Source organism: Carlito syrichta, unplaced genomic scaffold, assembly GCF_000164805.1.
Source record: "Carlito syrichta isolate Samal-C Ts95f unplaced genomic scaffold, Tarsius_syrichta-2.0.1 Scaffold311628, whole genome shotgun sequence".
NCBI classification, from domain to species: Eukaryota; Metazoa; Chordata; class Mammalia; order Primates; family Tarsiidae; genus Carlito; species Carlito syrichta.
In genome coordinates, this window is record NW_007255724.1 from 28,301 (window position 1) to 28,660 (window position 360).

Below are 360 nucleotides of genomic sequence, written 5' to 3' on the forward strand. Positions count from 1 at the left end.
GTGGATGGGTGGGTGGGGTGGATGAGCGGGTGGATGGATTGATGGTGTTTGTATGTAAATTGCACAGAAAACAACACCAAAGCTGCTGGTATCTGGAGGAAGGCTACAGCTCTGAAAGAGGTGCAGGAGTTCTGTGACTGTGTCACCCAGAGCCAGCTCGTGCATTTATCTTAAGCTCCCAGAATTGGCTCCTTAGCCCAGGGCTGCGTGACCCTGAGATGGGTCCCTATTTCTCTCTGCTGTCCCTCCCCTCCCTGTAGCCCATCAGGAGTCCTGCCTGTGTTCCTCCTCTCACATGTATTCATGAGCTTTAAGTTCACTTTCGGATCATGGTACGTCCATAAAGACAGTATTACACTT